The sequence below is a fragment of the Protopterus annectens genome, chromosome 5.part0 (genome assembly GCF_019279795.1).
Source record: "Protopterus annectens isolate FY-2018-M chromosome 5.part0, PAN1.0, whole genome shotgun sequence".
Taxonomy (NCBI): domain Eukaryota; kingdom Metazoa; phylum Chordata; order Ceratodontiformes; family Protopteridae; genus Protopterus; species Protopterus annectens.
Genome location: NC_056735.1, coordinates 1,006,650,752 through 1,006,673,593, shown reverse-complemented (window position 1 = coordinate 1,006,673,593; position 22,842 = coordinate 1,006,650,752).

Genomic DNA, 22,842 nt, shown 5'->3' with positions numbered 1-22,842 from the left:
GGATTTTATCCCAAGATTTGATGTTCCTTGTTACATCCAGGCTGATCAGGGTACTCACTTTACTAGTCAGGTAATAGCACAAATCAGTAAAACATTGAATATTAAAATGCAATATCATTGTCCATATAGGCCACAAGCTTCAAAAATTGTAGAGTGGGCAAGTCAGACCTTAAAGACCTGCCTTGCTAAGTTGTGTGAGGAAACTGTTCTTAAATAGCCAGAAGCTTTAAATTTAGTTTTATTTAGTATGCAAAGTGGAGTTAGTGCTACTAGAAAGTTATTATTCTTATGGGTAGACCTATGATAATGCCAGCTACACCACTCTCTAACCATTTGTAGTTAGAAAATGTGACAAATATATTTTTCTATATTGCAAGTCTTTGAGTTCTGTTTTGCAGCGCCGCCAGCACATTGACTCTACAGCTTTGAAACAGCCTACAGTAAATTATTAGGATGAACTGTAACCTGGAGACTTTGTCTACATTGAGTCAGTTTCCTGAAAACATTCTTTGCAACCCATATAAAAAGAGCCCTATTTGGTTTGGCTTGCAACCACTACTGCCATCTGATTTGATGGACAGCCCACCTGGATCCCTGTGTTACATGTCAAGAAAACCATCCACTGTGATAAGTGTAGCTGAGATGTCTCTGATGTCACTCCTCATGACCAAGTCTACTGCAAGTCATACCAGATGAAAAAAAGAGGGACAACATTGCATCTGGAGATGAAGACTAAGGTCTTTACTGTGTTATCCGTACCAAATCAAGAAGTGAAATCAGTGATTTGCCAATTGAATCAAATCCAGAAATCAAATGGCTCTATAACATCATCTTGACTGGAAATAAAACTTAATGGCTTTTCTTCTTCTTCTTTAGTTTGACATTTATTCCAGTTGGAATTTACTTAGAAATTGACTTTATATGAACTATAACTGAGCACTTTAGCATCAATGGTTACAGTTTCTTCAAAACCCTCTTCTGCCCCCAATATGCTTGATTTTCATATGGACCTATTATTGGAAGAGCTACAGTGATTTTCATCATTATTTCATTCCATCTAATTTTTTCATCTGGAATTCCGATTACATTGTCATCAGCACTCATCATAACATTCTGCATTGAATATGCATATTGCTAGAACTGGGGACAGACTTTTGGTCAGTTTTGCATCTAGCACATCTGACTGGCACCCAAAATGTAATACTTCTATTGCTGCAGTATACACATATGCCAAGACTCTTCATGTCAATCGCATTTAGATTTTTGCACATATACCTACTGCATGTGATGGGGGTATTCCAGTCAGTCCCATACAAGCAACTGATACAGGCCTACATACAATATTGCAATATTTTTCTTACAAAAAAACTGAGAAGTAAAATATACCTGCTATTGTAAAAATGGTACACATTTTGTCAGAAACAGTATTCGTAACTTCACTTGGAAAATTTATAATGGTGCTGGAGGGCTGATATTGCAACATTACATGAATACCATTATATCTGTGGAGACCAGGCATATCCCTGCTTACCAGCAGACTGCTCAGTCTGTTGCTTTATAAGCCATATTATTCCAGCTTTATGACATACATACATATTATCTGATGTAAAGGCTCATAACTTTCATTACAAGAGAAATACCAAAGATATTCTGAACTTGTGCCTAATATAGAAAGGTACAGAGTCAGGAGATCTTAATTAGTAAAATGAATGCTGCAGTGTTAAGTTTTATTTGATCAGTGGCTGTACTTTAATTGTTGCAATAATGTTGCATTTAAATGAAAATCATATATGATATTCATGCTTTATATAGCTCTAGGAGAAAGTACCTTGATTTCTTAGTCTTGCATGAGAGCTCTCTGAAATAAATGGGATTATTATTATCTGCTGAACTGTGTTGTTTGAAACTTATTTTCAACCATAACAATTACTTCATGTGCATTTGGCCAGGGTCTTAGCTAAAAATTGTCCATGGACCTGTCTGTCTACATGGTTAACAAACAAACACAAAAATAAAATTGTCATTTGACAGATTGGGATCCAACTCTGGCTGCGACATGGAATGTCCCCAGACAGCAAAAGAATGAGGCTCAGGCAACAGATGACCTGATACCACTCCTGGTGGTGTTAGGCACTTTCTATGGGAAAAGAAGTGGAGAATATATCCTGCTTGGGTTTCCAGGATTATTGGAATACTGGAAAGGGGAGCTGTGTAATCCTTAACTGTGTCAGTGCAACATACTCTGTGAAGACATCATGACCCACCTGCAGCTTAGTGACATGTGATCAAACACTGAAACGTCCTAGACCCTAAGACAGTGCATATGTATTCATTATCATTTCCCTTACACAAGATCCACATTCTGCAGTTATCTTGAAGCTGTATTAGGAAGATCCTTAATATTTTGGTACTACTTGCATACCTCCTTTATGAACTTGATGTGATACGTCATGGTGTCTGTGACATCTGGGCAAATAGTCTCCCCCACTTCAACCATGTCTGCTGCTATTGGATGTCTTTGTCATTATCTGAAAGGCACATTTTATTTATTTATTTATTTAACATTTATCAGGAAAGTTCAACTGGGACAGAGCCCCTTTTCAGAGGAGGCCTGCGGAGAACACTGAAGATACATGTCTTTGGAATGTGGGAGGAAACCGGAGCACCTGGAGAAAACCCACTTGAATGCAGGGTGCACATGAAGACTCCACACAGAAGGCATTCCAGCCAAGAACAGAACCAGAGAACCTCTTGCTGTGAGGTGACAACACTAACTGATGCACCAATTTGTTTCCAACACTGCATCTCCACATACAGCAGAAATATCTGTATATTACTGCAGAAGTAAAGAAAATTAACATTTACATCACACTTCCACAGCTGCAGAATGCAAGGGAAAAGCAGAGATACAGCATTATGTAGAAGCCCTGTTCACTGGAATGACTGTGCACTTATTCTCTCAACTGATGTACAGAAACATCTCACTTGCCCACTGTACAGCTGATAGCAATAGAACTGTCCACACTAGCATAAGCTGTCAGGAACAAGGCACATGCCACAGCCAGCACAGCAGCATTTCTTGTGGGAGCAGGCATCCACTACATATGGGGACATTCATTGTACATATGCATTAGAGAACAGAAGCAAGTATGCCTCACAGCTTCATTGTCACGCACACACACACATGTTAAATCATCAGTGCTAAACAGCATCTTTTTGCCAAAGTAACACATGTCTACTGCAGATGTCAAATTGTCCATTCATCTGTACCACAAGCAGTGCATGACAGTACAAATATTCATACAATAATAACATCTATTCAATATTAATGAATGGTAAAGATGGGCACCAGGGCAGTTTTAGGGCATAGAGGAGGACACTATATGCATTCCAAATCCCGTATATATAAACAAATTGCACACCTAAGACACTGGCATTGTGTGAGTGAATAATGCTGTACATTATATCCAGTCCAAAAACCAGTTCTTAGGGATTGATGCTGCACTGGACCTTAATAATAGTATGTCAGAGGAGAAATAAACATATAACAGGCCTCTGAGAACATAAATCTATAGATTCAAGGTTCCCATTGCTTCCCTGCGGTGAGCTAATGGAGAGTTATTCACCTTATGTATCCAAAGTTGGATGGTACAGATGGAACCCCCAGCAGTGCACTATGGAACAGGACCATGCGCATACAACTCATTCATGGATTTTATTTCAATGCAATCACTAAAAATTAGTATAAAGATGCAAACATAGATGGAATCATTTAAACGTATTCAAAAATAGTGCAATGATCTAAGAGGAGAATCATTTACACATATTCAGAACTGAACAATCTTCTAAGACTTCTGAAGTCCCCCTTAGTTCTCTGCAGTCATTACTGTGAAGTTCAGCATGCCTGATGGTTCTATTATCTTCTTCTTCTTCTTTTGGCTGCTCCCATTAGGGGTCACCACAGCAGATCAACTGTTTCCATTTCTTCCTGTCCTCTGCATCTTGCTCTGTCACACTGACCACCTGCATGTCCTCTCTCACCACATCCATAAACCTTATCTTAGGCCTTCCTCTTTTCCTGTTACCTGGCAGCTTCATCCTTAGCATCTTTTTCCCAATATACTCTGCATCCCTCCTCAGCACATGTCCAGACCAATGTAATCTTGCCTCTCTGGCTTTGTCTTCAAACCTTCCAACCTGGGCTGACCCTCTAATATACTTATTCCTAATCCAGTCCATCCTTGTCACACCCAGTGCAAATCTAAACATCTTCAACTCTGCCATGTCAAGCTCTGACTCCTGCCTTTTTGTCAATGCCACTGTCTCCAACCCATATAACATAGCTGGTCTTACTACCCTCTTGTAGACCTTCCCTTTCACTCTTACTGGTACTCGTCTGTCACAAATCACTCCTGACACTCTTCTCCACCCATTCCACCCTGCCTGTACTCTCTTCTTCACTTCTCTTCCACACTCACCATTACTCTGAACTGTTGATCCCAAGTAATTAAACTCATCCACCTTCGCCACCTCTACTCCCTGCATCCTCACCATTCCTCTATCCTCCCTCTCATTTACACACATATATTCTGTCTTAGTCCTGCTGACCTTCATTCCTCTTCTCTCTAGAGCACATCTCCACCTCTCCAGGGTCTCCTCCACCTGTTCCCTACTCTCACTACAGATCAAAATGTCATCTGCAAACATCATAGTCCATGGGGACTCCTGTCTGAGCTCATCTGTCAACCTGTCCATCACCATTGCAAATAAGAAAGGGCTCAGAGCTGATCCTTGATGTATTCCCACCTCCACCTTAAACGCATCCGTCACTCCCACCGCAGACCTCACCGCTGTCACACTACCCTCGTACATATCCTGTACCACTCTTACATACTTCTCTGAAACTCCTGACTTCCTCATACAATACCACAACTCCTCTCTAGGCACCCTGTCATATGCTTTCTTTAAATCCACAAAGACACAATGCAACTCCTTCTGACCTTCTCTGTACTTCTCCATCAACACTCTCAGAGCAAACATCGCATCTGCAGTGCTCTTTCCTGGCATGAAACCATACTGCTGATCACTAATCCTCACCTCCCTTCTTAACCTAGCTTCCACTACTCTTTCCCATAACTTCATGCTGTGACTGATCAGTTTAATCCCTCTGTAGTTACTACAGCTCTGCGCATCACCCTTATTCTTAAAAATAGGTACCAAAACACTTTTTCTCCATTCCTCAGGCTTCCTCTCACTTTCCAAGATTTCCTTAAACAATCTAGCTAAAAACTCCACTGCCATTTCACCTAAGCACCTCCATGCTTCCACAGGTATGCCATCTGAACCAACAGCCTTTCCATTCTTCATCCTCTTCATAGCTATTCTTACTTCCTCCTGGCTAATCCACTGCACTTCATAATTCACTATCAGCACATCATCCAGCCTTCTCTCCCTCTCATTCTCTTCATTCTTCAGCCCCTCAAAGTAGTCTTTCCATCCGGTTCTATTATATTACCTCAAATTCTGTGCATAAAGGAACACAGATCAGCAAATTAAGTACAACTTTAGATGTCTTGCCCATCTAAAAATAACTGTGGCTTGTATTCTTGGAAAGGTTGGAGTTAATACCACTTGTCTGACTGCTACAATCACTGCAGGCATTGTTTCTGCCATCTGGGTAAGTTGACAATGTGTACCAAGACTAGACTGACTTTTGGCCATACCTGTGTCACCCTTTAGTCATAGCACTATAAATGTCCATAAATCAGATCTTGTTTCCACTTCTTTCCTGAGCTCCTAGATGAAAAACCTGTTGTAATTATACATTACACAGCACAAAAATAGGTGTCATTACTATTTGCACTGAGGTGGGGCACTGAGACATTTTCCACCTCCTGCAGCAATCTTGCTGCTGTTTCTGGGCCATTTTAATTGTTTCAAAATAACAAAACAAAAACCAGTATGTGGCCATGTAGCACTCTTTGCTCTGTGCCTCTGATAGAACAAGGAGCATCTCTGTCACATTGCCAATGAAAGGCATGTGTTCTGAGCAACACTGGCATTTACTGCACATATGTATTATAAACTAGCAGACCCATGGTGGTGGTGCTGCGGTAGTGTTGTCGCCTCACAGTAAGATGCTGTCCGGTTCGATTCTCAGCTAGAGCGTCTTCTGCGTGGAGACATGCGTGAATGGGCGTACCTTCATTGAAGGTTGTGCATCAGGCCTAGCAAGCTGGTATGTAAAAATCAACTGCCAATCATTAGCGGACCGGAGTTCTGCTGTGGCGACCCCTAACCTGGAAAAGCCGAAAGACACAAACAAACAAACATGTACTATGAACTAGCATGAAGTGTCTTAGGCAAACCTGTTCCCATTTTGCATTGAGTATGACTGTGGAAGACATATATGCAATCGTAATTTTGGCAGATAGTTACATTCTCATGGCAAATGGATGGTCACTGTCTCTGGATTACATTTGCACTGCAGATAATGTATCATATTGTACCTGGCATATGAACCCAAGATAGTGGTAAAACATTACCAAACAAGACCCATTACCAATGAAAAGATACATTAGAATCAGGTGGTCACCAGCTAACTGTTGTCAGGCAGTAATGTTTTATTAAGCACTTTTGTCCTATTATTAGGACTTCATCAGAATAATATAATAGTCTCACTCTAGCCTTCACAGTTCTATATAAAGAAATAATGTAGGGAAGAGTGGCCTACATATCCTAATTCATTAATTATCCAATAAATATAGAAAATATAAAAACATAACACTTAACATATTGTATATAAAGCTTTACATTTTAAAACAGAAAGAACAATTCCTTACATAACTTAATAATATTTGAAACCTCTTACTAATAAACAGTCATTAAATTACAGTTTCAAAGCATTAAGTTTCAACAGTGGATGAATAGATAAAAAATCATTCAGGCCTAGAGTGTTGTTAGAATTTAACCTAAGTTGCCACAAAAGTTTTTTATGTTCTAATTTTATTTGCCATTCATCTCCCCTAGGGTTGGGAACAATCTTTTCTAGTATAGCAGACTAAACTTGTCAAACTGTATACAACAGATAGAATGTTTCTGTAATGCATTATTAATATTCCTATTTTTTATATCATACATCCTATTTTTTATATCGTAAATCCTCTTACACAGATTTCTTTCAGTTTTACTGGTATAAAATGCTGGACACATTGAGCACTTTGCCAAATAAACTATCCCCTTACTTTGACAGTTTCCTCCATAAAAATAAATCCTGGATCATATTACATTTTCTAAAACAGTTGTGTGAGTCTCCAAAATGTAAGCAGATTGTCTGCAAAAAACACATTTCACCATCCCTTTTGTTTGTCTACCAGAACAAAATATTCTGGCCCACTTGCAAAATACTTTTCACATTAAGTGCTGTCTTGTCTGTAATTAATGGTTCACTGCTTAATAAATTGTAAATCTCAGGTCAAACTTTAACCTCTTCTGCAACATCAACAGAATGGTTTAGAAGGACAGGTATATCTCAAAGAGGATGCCACTGTTCTAGAATAGACACCTCATCCACATAAAGCAAAGTTCATCCCTGTCCATATTCAAGCATAACTTGGCTCTATGGATGAGAAACAGAATTTACCCCAGGACTGCCCCCATTTGCCACTAATACACAGATACAGCTCCTATTTTCTTTATCTCATTCCACTCAAATTATCTATGGTATGATCCTGTTAATATGCAATTACTGACCATGGGATGGGTAAGACCAGTCTCTAACCAAATGGGATACATTAATTCAAGCAGATAAAGGGTAACTGGCTAGGCTTAAAATGGCCCACAAGGGGCAGTTAGCTTAGTACTAACCTGTGACCCTATGAACCTATGTTGAATGAAGTTGGAGCACGTATGTCTGCAGTACTTTTCTCACTGTCATTGATGGTAATCCCTTGGTCATCACATGTACAATTCATATTCACATGAAAACTGTCTTACTGTTAGTGTTGTTGCCAGTGTTTACTATGTTATATTGTAGAGCATATAGCAGACAATGAAAATGCAACACACCTTTTCTGGGATATGTTGTTATGTTCCAAACTATTCATCAAGACAACAAAAATATATCTTCATGTATAACTCACATAGTCAATTATACTGAATGCACAGCAGTGTTCTGTATTATACATCTGTTCTTAGTCAATGGCATCCCTTCACAGTGGTGTCAAGAACCAGGGTCGATATGACAAGATTGAACGTTTAGGTGATCGAACATTTAAACATCGAACTTGTAATATCAAACCTAAAAACTTCGAACGACGCAAGGAAAGACATCCATCGGCCACAGAAATAAAAAAAAATAACTTTACACCCAAACTAAGTGGGGAGCTTCACCCTGGACCCTCACTAACTAAATATACCAACTCCGAGATCACTCTACAGTAGATAAAACAGCAAAATCCAGTGATCAGCCAAGGGAAATCTTTCCCTGCGTTAAACTGGCCATTCACAGTTTTTTGCTTTCAATATTACAAGTTCGATGTTCGATCACCTAAACATTCAATCTTGTAATATAGACCCAATAGCCATGTCGCAGGTGATACCTTGTCATATGTTATGCAACTATGACAGAGTACCACAAAATGCTGATGAATGCAAGATTTGTGTATCATTGCAACATCCAGGATGCATAGAATATACTTTATCTTTTCTTCCTGTGGTATCTCATACTACTGCAACACTGATAGATTGTAACCAGTGTCTCTTGATATATATGGGGACATATATTTGGCTTGCAAAGACCATTATATACTGGTGGTGTCACCTAATGGCCATTGAAATGTGTCTATTGTGATGATGGGCATTACTGTGCTGCCCATGTTTGCAAGGATAGCAGCTGACCCCTTCTCTCATGCAATTCTATACCTGGCTAAAATGACATAGTAGATGTAGCCCACTGCTGATAAAGTGCTGCTTGCATATGCTGTATCAGTCTTCTTTTCCACCATTGATGACAATTTGTTATATATGATGATTCAGTCCTGAAAAGCATAGCTAGAATTATGTTTGCATGAGGTACCTCTAGATCATTAGCATATGTCAGCCAAATAACACCACTAGCTTACATAACACCTAGACTATTGCATATGTGTTTTTATTTATTTATTTATTTATTTATTTATTTTGCCTTTTGTTTCAGTCTTCATGAGAACATATATATAAACAAACTTTCTCTACTGTGCACTTCGTTTAAGAATCTAGTCTCATGCACAGCATATAGCCACTGATTGAGATTTTCTGCAGCTGTATTACTTATAATACGTCTGATTAATGCAAATTTAGGACATGTTATTATTCATGTATGCATTTACTGCAAAATGATATGATGAGTAAATATACATACATATATATATATATATATATATATATATATATATATATATATATATACACAAACACACACACACACACACACACACACACACACACACACACACACACACACACACACACACACACACACAGAATCTGCAATATTATAGACACAAATTAATCTGCATTATGCTGGAAAATATGGCAAGTGAAGTGATGCTGTTACTTTATTAAGAACCCCTGTCAATCTTGCCCTTCAAAAATCAGCTTTTCACTTCTGGGCGATCTCTTAGAATTAACTGGTGGGGGAGATCACATTTTGAAAATGCATAAAAATTAAAATATTCAACCTGGGATGTACTGCAAATGAGGAAATTAATTTAAAAGCAAAGAGCTATTATATAACATTTTTTTAAACATTTTAGTAATAAACAAAATCGGGAATACTGAAATCCTAATAACTGTCTTGTGGTGAACTTCTGAAAAGGTAATTACTTAATTAATGCAGTTAGCAAATATCAGCACTGTTCATAAATTCAGTTATACTAGTATGGATAATAAGTTTATTTCCTAGACAGCTATCTATAGTTGATAAGGAAACTGATCACAAATAATGCTTTTTTTAATTTGATTCAGCTATATAAAGCCAGTAGGAAACTTGCCACAGATTTAGATGATGATCTACAGAAGAATTTCTAGTTTTTAAGGCTGTAAGCTTTTAAGTAGCAGCTTTTAACTGATGGAGCAATTAACTAGTGCCACCATTATTCACAAATTCAGTTATGCTAATGTGGATAACAATTTCTAGGTTGTAGGCAGCATTTTGTAACTGTTGAGGCAATTAATTAGAAACAACATTGTGAATGTGATATATTTCTTTGAGCCAAATACACAGACTCTTTCCTTTTGTATTAGGGACTTTTTATTAGTGTGACATTCCTCATTGCTATTTTTCTGTCTTTATGCACCCTGCTTGTCTTGATTCTAGTTTGGTTTGGATTGTCCCCAGTTTTGCTGAATAGAAGCAATGGTGGGGGGGAAAGTTGTTGAAATGGGCAGTTTGTTTAACTTCAGAAGTCATGCTTCTCCCTGAATGATTACATCCCACTTCAGTACCATCCCATCTTAGTAAGGTAAGGTTTGCATGTGGTATTAGCGGTGATCATGAATTGAAGGTCAGTGGTAGAGTCTTTTGGTTTAATGACTTCAATGAATAAAAAAAACTAACTACAAGCACAACTAACAACATTCATCTCTGTTTCTGTGATTCATACATATGATGTTGAGGATATGTTAAAGGAGCATGACCAGTTGTCTTCATAGCACATAAACATGTTAGAAACGGTCCCTATTTGCCTGTTATCTCATGTGCATTATCACAGTTTGACAGATTTCGCCTAAGTAAGCAGTAAACTATCACGTGGCTGATACTATACTACTGCTTAAGGTGTACATTACTGGGACCTTACAAAATCAACAAGATAAGAAACAGTATATTATCAGGTCAAGTTTGAAATGCCTCTCATGCACCTCTTAACCATGTTACCTCTATATCTAGAATATTGTATTCTCAGCTCTGTACCTCCTCTTTGACTTGAAGAGTATAATGCCTACACCATATCTCTACATAATATTTTTTTCTTTTCTTTTCTTCACTATATACAGTATATATATATATATATATATATATATATATATATATATATATATATATATATATGGATATAGATATACATATATAATATTAACATATTGATATATATCTACATATATATAGTTTTATAGATATATAGATATAGATACGTATATGAGTGTAAGATCACTGGGTAGCTTCCGGAACAGAAAGAGTTAGTTTCTTTCTAGATGCTAAGGAAGAGTGGAGTTCCTGATAGAAGAAATTATGCCAAGCTGGCACTTTAGCAGTAGGTAAGTTTAAAAATTCTCCAGCTGGGAGGTGTGACGTCAGGTTAATATCCCACCAAACTGGCACCAATATGTGATGTCCCCTACTATCCTGGGTCAGTAACTAAGAAACTTCAAGTCCTCAATACTGACTCCAATGTGTGACCGTCACTTAAACAGGAGTAATATTTCACAGTTCCCCCTAAGAGTGCAACAGGAACATGCTCTATAGCCTGGAACTGGGCTGTATACTTCTGTCCATCACAAATACAACTCCTTATTACACACTTCAGAGCAATGTGTCCCAGTTTAAGATCTCTGATACACTCACACTTAAATAAATTGAATCCCCCACATCCAAACACTGCTGGGAAAACTTGACACAGATTTCCAGCTGTGTCCCTTCCCTCAAATGATCCTATCTAAATGAAGACACTGTCCCTGATCTAAACTAAATATTAAAACAGAGCAAAGGCAGGCTTGCAGTTCTTGGTGAGTCTTTTGGATATCCACTGCTCAGTACTACCATGAACTTTGAACTCAAAGCTACAAAATCAATTGAACACAAGTGAACTGCGAACTGAACTACAACAGCTGTTTAAACTGTCTTCATCAGGCCCTTTTATAAGCTAGGTTAATTATCTTAACTGTTCCATTTCTTATTTTTATTTCACTCTTTGAAAATAAAAAAAAAAAAAAAAAAACAGATGTTTCTTAAAGTTGCATTCTGTCTTTCAGTCTCACAGTAGACAGAGCATCTGAACACATTCCGATGACATCATCTGTAGATCAGATGACTCTGAGACAGTCTGCATTTAGAATCTCCTGTACAAACATACAAAGTTAGACATGTAACAGAACACTGTTCAACTTTTTAATCATCTTGTACAAACAGTGTATTAATCAACATACAAGAACTTATTTACAATATCGTAGCTAGTCATGCTGGCATAAAATGCACAGGCTAATCTGAAATTATGTATGAAACTTTAGCCAGACATGCTAGCACAGATGACTGTATCTACTTTCTTCACATTTCTCTCCCCCATAACTCAAGCATGATTTTCAAGTGACCCTTGAAAAATGACAATTGAGAAAAATGGGTCTGCCTGGGAATATATCAACCCATGCCTGTCCTGGACAATCCATATGCATTGGCATTATTAACCCCACTGCTGTGTTATATTATCATGTCATATGCTTGCAACTCTAGATTTCACCTCAGTAACTTGGCATTTTGCTTGCTGACTCAATATAGCCATGTTAAGGGGTTATAATCTATGAGTACAGTGATTTTTTCCATAAAGATAGGGCTGCAGCTTCTGCAATGCCCATACTATGGCTAGACATTCTTTCTCCACAGCTCCATGACATTCTTCCCTAGGTTGAAGTTTACGGCTAAGATATAACAATGGGTGCTCCTGTCCTTCTGAGGAAACTTGGCTAAGTACAGCCCCTATCCCATAATCTGAAGCATCTACTTGCACAACAAATTCTTTGCTGTAATCTGGGCTGGCTAACATAGAGGGTCTTCCCAAAATCTCTTTGAGATTTGGAATGCCTGCTTGCAATCTGTGGTCCACACAAGCTTATCCAGTTTATTTTTCCTAGTTAGGTCAGTAAGGGATGCAGCTATTGTACTATAATTGGCCAACATTTTTCTTTAGTACCCCACTGTCTCTAGAAATGCACTCACTTGTTTTTAGTAACAGGAACTGGCCACATTTGAATAGCTTCCACTTTGATAGTTTTTGGCCTAATCTTACCACTCCCCACTCTGTGTCCTAATTAAGTGAGTTTGACACTTACTGGGTTTAATGGTTAATCCTGCCCTTTTTAATCTACCCAAGATCTCTTTAACATGTTGAAGATGCTTTTGCCAGGAATGGCTGTAAATAGCAATGTCATCCAAGTATGCTAGAGTATAATCTCCTGCACCTACAAAGATATGATCTTCCTGTCCCTGGAAAGTTGCTGAGGCATTTTTCTTTCCAAAGGGCATCCTTGTAATTTCATACATTCCAAAAGGAGTAACAAAAGCTGTTCTCTCTCTAGCAATGGGAGTCAAGGATACCTGCCAGTATCCCTTGGTCAGATGAACAGTGGTCAGATAATTAGCCCCACCCAGCTGTTTTAAGATTTTTGTCTGATCTAGGCATGGAATATACATCTAACTCTGTATAACTGTTTAATTTCCTATAGTCTATGCAGAATCTAACACTACTATCCTTCTTTGGTACCAGCACTACTGGGAACGCCCAGGGACTATTGGACTCCTGAATTACCCCCAGTAATAGCATTTTTCTTATCACCTCCTTCATTGTCTGTTTAACTCTCTTAGGCATTCTATAACAAACCTGATTGATATGTTTTTAGGGTCCTGTGTCCACATGGTGCTGTACCAAGTCAATACACCCAGGTTTCCCTGTGAGCATGTACCAAACTTCTCCAATACTGCTCTTACCTCTCACACTTGGTTAGCAGTTAACTACTGTGATACATCTATCCCTTCCACAGAAGTGTCAGTCCTAGCCTCACCAAGAAGATTGTTACTGTATCCCCTTCAGACTCCTCCTGTCATCCACTGTGAATACTCAATACTGAGGCCTCCCTATCATGATAAGGTTTCATCAAATTAACATGGTATAGTTTATGCCCCTGTCCCTACCTGCCAGGTGTACCATGTAGTTCACATCACTGACTGTCTTTACTACTTCAAAGGGTCTCTCCTAAGCTGCTTGGAACTTGTATCTAACAGGAACAAGTACCATAACCTTCTGTCCCTCGTCATACTCTCAGGCTTGAACATTCCTATCATACCAAACCTTTTTCTGTTATTGGGCTAATGATAAGTTCTCTTGGGCTAAACCCATGAGCTCCTTAAGCCTTGTCCTGAAGGTTAAGATGTATGCCACAAAAGACTTCTTGGGAAATTCAGTCTCACCTTCCCACTTATCTCGAATCATATCTAAAGGCCCCTTCACCCTATGCCCATATAACAACTCAAAGGGTGAGAAACCTGTAGATTCCTGTGGTACTTCCCTGTAAGCAAGTAATAGATGGAGTAAATACTTTTCCCACTCCCTTTTAAACTGGTTTGCAAATGCCTGTAGCATAGTCTTTAATGTAGAGTTTAACCTCTCTACAAGGCCATTAGTCTGGGGATGATGAAGGGTGGTCTTTAGAGGTTTCACCCCACAATGCTTCTGCAAACAATTCAGCAGGTCTGACATTAAACTGCTGCCTCAATCAGTCAGTATCTCCCTCAGAAAACCTACCCTGCTGAAAATTTTTAGCAAAGCATTTGCCACCTTTTCTGCCTCAATAGATGACCGAACCACCACCACCACAGAGTATCTGGTAGCATAATCCACTACGACCAGAACATATTTCTTCCCTGTAGAACTTGGAGTACTCAAAGATCCCACAATATCCATGGCCCTCCTCTGAAATGGCTCTTCATTAACAGGCAAAGGCATTACTGGAGCCTTAAGCTTGTCCCCTGCCTTGCCAACTTTTTGGTACTGCTCACAATTCCTACAATATCCTACCACATCCTTTGAAATCCCAGGACAATAAAAAGTCTGCATAATACGTCTCTTAGCATGTTTTATACCCACTTGACCTGAAAAAGGGATGTCATGTGCTATGACTAAAAGTGGCAGATGGTAAGCTCTATGCATTACCAACTGCTGTATTACCTCACCTTCTAGCACACCTTCAGGAGTCCATTCTCTATACAACAAACCATTGTTCCAGTATACAGATTCCCCACTTCCTTGAGAATCAGGTTCCTCCTTACCCACCTCCCACAAGCTTTGTAATGCAGGGTCCATAAGTTGAGACTGTCTCAACTCTACCTTTGTGACCCTCCCCAGCTCCCCTTCCACAGGAAGTCTAGTAACTTCCAATAGCTGTGCCTCACTGTCAGTCTGGGTATTACCATTTACCTCTGTTCTTGCATTCACCATGTCCAAGGGAACATCACTACCTACCAGTAGCTTGGCTTACTTTCAGACGTACTACTACAGGATAGCTCCTTCTCTGAATCACCCACCAGTACCAGCTTCAGGTATGAGATCTGTCTGGGTCTCCCCCAGGCTGCTGGACCTACATGCCTGTCTCCAAGCCTGACTGTGTGTCACTGCATGTACACAAGGTACTGCTATATCAAAGTCATTCCCTATCAGTACATCTGCAGGAATATCCTCAAATACACCTACCTGCTTGCTTCCACTTCCACCCTCCCAGTCAAGATGAACCCTAGACAAAGGTATTTGGAATGGGGTCTCTCCCAAAGCTCTGACTAGAATCAACTGTCCAAGGAAGTACTGCTTTTCACTAACCACTGCAGACTTCACAATGGTTATATCAGAAGCTGTGTCTCTTTCTAAGCAGTAACTTGTTTACCATCCACTAAGATAGGATACAAATTTTGGTGATATTTTGGCACCCATGTTGTTTCCAAACAACTTACCAATGGCAGTTTGTCATCCCTACTTGCTAGCTTCCTTACCTTTTGATTCTCAACTTGCCTCGATGGACATTTGGCTGCTATGTGGCCATCTGGTTACATTTGAAACATTTAATTCCTAACCATGTACTTGGGCTAGTAGTAGTTTCCCCTGTTACTGCTGTACTCTGTTGGAGTGGTTTAGACTGCCCCCCATGGATTTCCTTATGTCCATGTGCAGCATTGGGTATCCCTTTCTTATGCATTGAATGACTTTGGGGAAGTAGTCATTTACTTCTGTTGAAAACAGAAGCAGTGTTTTACACAAAGGATTTTCCATATGACTGAGAAGTATCATGCTTTACCCTAGAACTGAGGAATGCTAATTTCTGGGAAAACGTCTATTTTTAGGACTGGCTAGAGTGTACATTTTGAAGCATTGGTGATTCTGATATATTCTGCTGCTTATGGGCTTGATAAGAGAAATGCCTATGTTTGCTGCTGAATGGTGACCTTCTATTATTGCTATAGTTTATGCAAAATCCCGCTCTATACTATGAAATTTCTACTTACATTTGTGTGCTGGAAGAAAGAATGAAATGTCTAAACATTCGAGCTTGGTGTTGAGTTATGCTACAAGAACTGCAGTATTTCCTGTTATGAATAAACTGTTGTGAACACTTTAAAATGAGCCCTTAGCATGTACAGGAGTTAAAAATGACATTGGAACAATTTAGACAAATTGTTGTTCTTATTCTCACTTGATCTCAGAATTAAGAAGCTCTTTCTTTAACTTTTCTCACTTCGATAAAAGATAACATTTCAGAAACATCGAAAGCTGAAAAGGGCATATGTTAACAGAACCGAAATGCAGAAAGTCGAAACATCAGCTGTGAATGTTATACAGACCATCCTTTTGAGAAACCTGGAAGCAGCTGAATGGAGATCCCGGTACAGTGAGGATCAGGAAATTCACCCTTTCCCCCACTGTAGTGCAACCTCAAAGTTGGTATTTATAAGTTGCAGGGGGGGGGTGTGGGAGGTGCATGGGGATGTGACCCCCTGCAAAAACTTAAAAAAACAAGGTTGTATTGTAGGTTAACAGAACAGCATCTTTAATATTTCATTTGAGCAACTGTAAGGTGTAATGTGATTTGCATCTGCCAGAGTATTTGCTGTAAATCAGAGGTTAGTTTAAAGGGACATATGTGTACTTCTCTTTACTAATTTTACATGTAGAGCAGTATTGGATTGATCATGCTTGTTTCAAAGTTCTGCATTTCAGTTTTCTTAATGTTCATACTTTCCTTTCAATGTTTTTGTCCCGGTCTTTTAAATTTCGGTCTTGTGGTTTTTATATATGTATATGTGTGTGTGTGTGTGTGTGTGTGTGTGTCTGTGTGTGTGTGTGTGTGTGTGTGTGTGTGTGTGTGTGTGTGTGAATATTTGGTCAATGAGTGCTGGGGGTGGTGCTTTATGTCAAATGCATGGATATACAAATGGTCAAAATGTGGAAGTATGTTTTGTTGGGAGAAGTGAGAGGGGCTTGGAAGACATGAGAGTCTTTGTGCATGTATTTGATTGCTAGGGTTAGGGTCAGGGATAGGTGAGGGAGAGAATTGTATATGTTTGTTTTCAAGTGTGTACATTTTTGAGTTAGGATTTCAATTAGATGAGGGGATTGATGAAGTGTTCATAATGTGTCTCTGTGCATGTTTGTGTGTGCGAGTGTGTCTCCACTTTAGTAATAGGTAGGTACTAGACTAATTGGTAATGGGTGCTAACCATAACCCTGCCTCTTCCTCCAAGCCCAAATCCAACACCTTACCTTAAAAAATGCTTCCCATAACACTGCCACTATTCAGACAAACTTGAGGGTAGTGTTATTGGGGGCAGTTTACAGGAGCTGTTTTCAGAGTGGTGTGCTCTTTCTCTGTTCACTAAAGTGAATACAAGTGAAATCCAAGGCAAACTTTGAAATGACTGTTTTTCCTGTACTTTGTATTTTCTAGTAATTGTGTATTTTATAGCATAGGCTAGATTCAGATTTTAAGCATTTCCATTGCCCAGCTTGTTTGAAAATTGCTTAACGTAGCTTGTATGTAGGCAGAACATGTGCAAGGGCCTGTGCTCAGTTTAAAGGAGCTGTTCAAGGATTGGTGTTCTCTCTCTGATCTCTGGAGTGAATCCAAATGAAATCCAAGGCATCCTTTGAAATATACAGAAAAATAATTTATTTTATTTGTTTATTATTTATTTGCAGTTGGTTTACCAGGATAGTCCATTGGGCCAAAAGAACCCGTTTTCAATGGAGTCCTGGGGAGAAAAGCTCCAATACAGACAAAATTAGGTACATACAAAAACTACAATAATGATTATACAGAGTAGGAGATAAAACATTTAAGCTCAAAATTCAAGAAGCATTCAAAACAATACAATCTGATGAGGATTAATGTGAGGTAAATAAGCTGAAGCAGTAACGTGATATACATTGCAGAGTAGTTATTCAGAAGGAAACATAAAATTACATTACAGAGTAGAAATTCTGAGGGAACATAAGCTTTGTTAGGTAGATTTCAGTATAATAAGCGTGAAGGAGGAAGGGATATCATAGATTTATGAGGGGAGGGAGCAAGAACAATCCCATTGGGACCTTAGATATGTATGAAGAGATTTTTTGAACATGTACTGGTTAGAGGTGGTACGAATGGATGGTGGAAGTGAGTTCCAGAGACGGGCAAGGTTAACAGATAGTAAGTGTTTGCCTGGGGGATGAGATGGTTTATGGACTTCTAATAGGTTTTGATTGTTAGACCTTAAGACTCTATTTGGTAGGTGCATTTTGAAGGCAGAAGACAGGGAGGGACAGAGAGAAGGGCTAAGAATGAGCTTGTGAGCAAAAGTCAGCTGTATATATATGAGTTGATTAGGTAATTCGAGCCAATTTAGTTTTTGGAGAGAGGAACAGTGGTGGGTGGCGGACCTGTGGCTGTTGGCGAATTTGGCAATTTTGTTATAGCAGGAGGAAAGCTGTTTTTTTTAGAGAGGTCTGAAGATTAGTCAGTAATGGGGCCCCATAGAGAAGGGAGGGGATGAGAAAAGAGGAAGCGAGTGTGATTTTGGAGGAGCTTGTAAGGTATTGGTTCTGACGGTAGAGCCTACCTAGTTTTTGATGTTTTTTTTTTATATTTAGTTGTAGATGGGAGTTGTAACTAAGCCGAGTGTCAATTTGTACACCTAGTAGCTTAGTTTCAGACACTAGTTCAAGGGGTGAGTTATTTAGGCTGGTAATTGAGAAAGAGTTTATATTGAAGGAAGTGGATTTGGAGGGGGTGAATACCATAAGTTTTGTTTTGGAGGCATTAAGTGCTAAGTGATTTATTTTCATCCAATGTTCAGTAATTGAAAAAGCTTCCTGAGTAAGTTTTTGGAGCAGAGAGGAGGAGGTGGCAGAGCAGATAATGGTAGAATCATCTGCATATTGGATGATGTTTGCAAATGGGATGGATTTGTGAAAATCGTTGATAAATATATTAAAGAGGAGGGGACCAAGAATAGATCCTTGGGGTACTCCAGTGGGGGTACTAAGGAATGGGGAAGTGGCCTTTTTCCATATTACAGCTTGGTATCTATTTGATAGATAGCTGGAGAACCAATTTATGGAAGAGGGAGAGAGGTTAAGTTTTGACAGTTTGGTTAAGAGCGGATTGTGTGAGATAGTGTCGAAGGCCTTGGAGAGGTCAAGTAGTAGGGTAGAGACAATGTGGCCGGAGTCACGTGCTGTGTTAACAGTCTCAAGAAAGGACAAGAGGGCTGTCATGGTGCTGTGATTTGGCCTGAATCTGTGTTGTGTAGGGGTTAGCAGGTTGTTATCTAAGAGATGTGGCAAGAGTTGAAGGTGGATACACTTTTCCAGAAGTTTAGAAATGGGGGACAGAATAGCAATAGGACGAAAGTTGTTTCCGTTACAATTGTTGCCTCCTTTATGCAGGGGGATGATGAAGGCTTGCTTCCACAGTTGGGGCACAGTGCATTCATGGATGGAACGGTTGATTAAAATGCTAATGGGGTAGGCAATTGCGTCTGCGGCTACACTTAGGAAGTAAGAGGGAATGTTGTCAGGGGCATTAGTACATGGCTTCAGTTTCTGAAGGAGCTTCTTTATAGTGGAAGTGGGTATAGGTTTTAATGAGAATAGAGAGGGATGGAGAGAGAGAGAATTTGAGGAGGGTACAGGTGATGGGGCAGTTAGAGTAGTGGATAAGGTGGAAGATAGGCAGTGTGAAGTAGAGTTGGGGATAGGGTTGTTTGCGGGAGAGGGATGGGGTGTATTAGATGGCAAGGTGGAGCATGTGAAGGAGGAGGTGAGTTTGCTAATAGAGTCGATGAAAAAGGAGTTGAACTGTGTAGCTAAATCCAAGTCTGGGATGTTTGGGTCTGGGGTTGGGGTGTGTGGTTTGCTGGGGTTAAGGAGGGTGGAGATCCCTTTCCAGAATCTTTGCGGGTTAGTTTTATTATTGTTTTGGAGTGTGAAGAAGCATTTTTGTCTATCAGAGATTATTAGCTTTTTTACTTTATTTCGAAGGGTTTTGTATGCAATATGTTGTTCTGGGGTCTTATTTCTCAGATAGAGTCCCCAGGCTTTGTCTCTAAGGTGCATGGTTGATAGTGTGGTATTGGTTAGCCAGGGGGCTGAATTTGTTTTTATTCTTTTTGTTCTTAGGGGGGCTTGGGAATCAAGTATTCCTAAGAATGCGGAGTTAAAGTGAGCAACTGCTTCTTCTAAGAGCAGTGTCTTTAGATTGTTCCAATTAATTGCTTTCAGGGAATCTATGAAGATTGATGGGTTAAAGCTTTTGTCATTGCGAGTAGTGATGTAGTTGTGGGTGCGGTTGGAGATACAGGGGAGTCGGTGAGTGAAAGTAGGCAGATGATCACTAAGAGGGTCGGGAAAGGTACAGCTATCTGAAAAATAGTGGGGGTGTGACACTAGAATCCAGTCAAAGATGGTGCCACTGGAGGGGTCCTTTGATGGGTGGGTTATGGTGTTGATTAGCTTGGAAAAGTTATATAGGTTGATGTTGAGAGGGTTGGTTGGAGACTGGATGGAGGCCCAGTTAATATTTACATCTCCTAAGATTATGGTTTCATTGCTAATATTGTCAGAGAGCCAAGAGAGGATATTTTCAAGTGTAGAAATATTGTCCCCTGGGGGGATGTAGAGGGATGCTAGGCATATGTATTTGTGCTTATTAACTTGTAGGAGAGAGAGGAGTATTTCTGCGTTATTAAATGTAGGGGTAGGTTTGTCATAGGGGGTAACTAGCAAGGAAGAGGAATATAGGAGAGCAACTCCACCGCCTTTCTTTTGGGTCCTATCTTTTCTAATGATTGAATAGCTGGGTGGAGTTATTTCAGAGTCTTTTATAGAGGGCTTTAACCATGTTTCTGAAATAGATAGTATGTCAGGTTTGTTATGCCTGAGCCATGCATGGAGGGTTGGGACTTTATTCACTATACTTTGTGAGTTTAGAGAAGTAAAGAATATAGGCTTGTGTGAGGAGGAAGAGGAGGAGGGGCCGGGGTTGGGATGGATATCACCAGATAAAAGACTGGTAATGAGATGAAAGATTGGGTTCAAAAGATAGTTGAGTAGAGTAAGAAAACGATTTGGGTCTGCTGTGATGGTCAAGGGATGTTTAGTTACTATAGGGATATAGTTTTTCTGAGAGGAGAAAACTTTGAATGAGAAGGTGAGGAGCTGTGTTATTGGGTAAAGATGGGGGGAGATAGGAGAGTGCAATTGTGAGAGAGGGGAGTTCAGATGGTTGGTTGTATGATAAAGTTGTGAATGGTAAGAAGTATGAGGTTGGGTGAGGTAATAAAGATATGATAGTTTAAGAGATACAGTATTTTTAAGCATTTCCATTGTCCAGCTTGTTTGAAAATTAGTATTTTTATTTACTGTACCACACTTTTAAACTGTGTATTACTGAATTGCAGCCTACTTTTATGTGTTTTTTAGCCATTTTAATTGTTTTGCTGTTTGCGGCTGTTTTTCCTGCACTTTGTATTTTCTAGTACTTGTGTATTTTATAGCATAGGCTAGATTCAGATTTGCTGAATCTAGACTGTTTGCCATTATCTGAACACTAAAACCAGACATCTTACATTAAGAGGGCCTCCAGCACACTTTTGGCAAAAGAGTGTCGCAAAGGACACATCTTAGTTGGAGATTGTTGGAATAAGCCTCAGTATTGATCATTTCCATTGGTCAGCTTGTTTGAAAATTGCTTAACTTGTTTTAAAAAAGGGTTGTTAAAGTTCCTACACAAGCCCCACATTTGTGTGGGTTTATGCCTGTTTTAACACAGCTCTGCAGAGTTTGGAGACCAGCCACTGTTCTACTATCTTCATCGGAGAAATCCGAGGCATCTGCTTATGTGCAGCAGATCCTTCACACCACACAGTGCAGTGGAGGTAACCATTAGCAGTTATAGACGCAAAAGCTAAAGTAGATTTATTTTCTCTTAGAAGCTGAGCGTGGTCTATCTGAGGAGTCCCTTAAATTGTGCTTAGCTGCTCGGAGAGCACCTCAGCTGGGGTTTCTACAGCATTGGCCACTTTAATTGAAATCTCCTAATCCCTAATAGTCTTGTACCCCTTGAGACCCCCATTAGTATTCACCCAGCATTAAGCCCCCAATTAAACCACATCCTTCCTCAATAAAGGAAGCAAATTTACACCTGGTATTATGGATGGTCAGTTCTCCTACATTTTTCCTGCTGGCCTGATTGACATGGGTATCCTGAGGCATTGTAGCAATTGCTTCATGTACACTGATAACCCACTACTCCTAAACCACTCAAGCTCAATTTGTGAGAGATGCATATACACTAAGAATTTGGAATCCTTGCTCTCTCATTTACAGAACAGTGACACTGAACAGGTTGTCAGCCCACATACTACACCTCCTGTACAAATCACACTCTCAGCACATAAACCATCATACACAAAGGTACTCACTAGAAATTTACCAGAATACTGAAACACAAACATTCTACACCTAATACAGTACCTACAGCACTCAATACACATAAAACCACAAACCCAAATGT